The sequence below is a fragment of the Penaeus monodon genome, chromosome 15 (assembly GCF_015228065.2).
Source record: "Penaeus monodon isolate SGIC_2016 chromosome 15, NSTDA_Pmon_1, whole genome shotgun sequence".
Taxonomy (NCBI): Eukaryota; Metazoa; Arthropoda; class Malacostraca; order Decapoda; family Penaeidae; genus Penaeus; species Penaeus monodon.
Genome location: NC_051400.1, coordinates 37,573,279 through 37,574,115, shown reverse-complemented (window position 1 = coordinate 37,574,115; position 837 = coordinate 37,573,279). Strand labels below are relative to the sequence as shown.

The 837-nt window shown below is 32.3% G+C and overlaps 1 protein-coding gene across 2 annotated transcripts in view; it reads right to left on the bottom strand.

The window, feature by feature from the left end:
* The window catches only part of LOC119582014 (protein FAM136A-like), a 13,772-nt gene that overhangs the window by 11,114 nt on the left and 1,821 nt on the right, over positions 1-837 (bottom strand). The window lies entirely within an intron of this gene.

Genomic DNA, 837 nt, shown 5'->3' with positions numbered 1-837 from the left:
TAGGCACTATAATTTGTATGCAAGCTGTCAACATACATTCAGAAAAAATCAAGCTCTTTAAATATCACAAATTACCCAAGATGAAATTCTTTTACACACGTAGTAATCACTGACAACCAAATCAAGGTGTTCCTGGTAGTAGGTTATGTTGACCTTGGCATGAAAGGCCAGGTGATGGTTGCCAATAACTAAAGATAGCTCAACCATAGTTAAACAGATCTCAAGTTATTTTGATTTGAATCCATTTTCTATATCAGGAAAGTGCATCTGTAGTTGTGCAGCTCTACATTATTCAAATGTCTTTTTCTTAATATAAGGTCATTAAGAGAACAAACTTCAAGAATGAATGAATGAGAAATATTTTCTGTATGAAAGCCAGAGTTACTACTAAACAAGTTTTTAATTTAGTAAATGATAAGAAAACAAAATACACAAATAAATGAATTTAACTAGGACAAGCACAAAGAAATAAAGGTGGAGTAAAGCCAAATGAAAACATACCCAATTGGTGAGGTATAAATTAAAATTGGTACATTCTATAGTAATATTTGTAACTGGAAGAGGACAATGACCCTCTCCCTCTCCCAGCTACTTTACTGGTACATGCATCTGGGTTTTGGATAATATGTGGAACTGACTGCTTAATTAAATACACAAACATTGTCATCTATGATATGATTTTTGCAGATTGAAAATTAAAATTATTTAATAAAATTAACTAAGTGACAAGTACTATAAAGTAAGCATCATGGTCTGTGCACCTTTTGGTGCTCTAGCAAATGCCACTAAACCTCCACCACATATATTCTAGCATGATAGACTATAGTTCTTAATCTA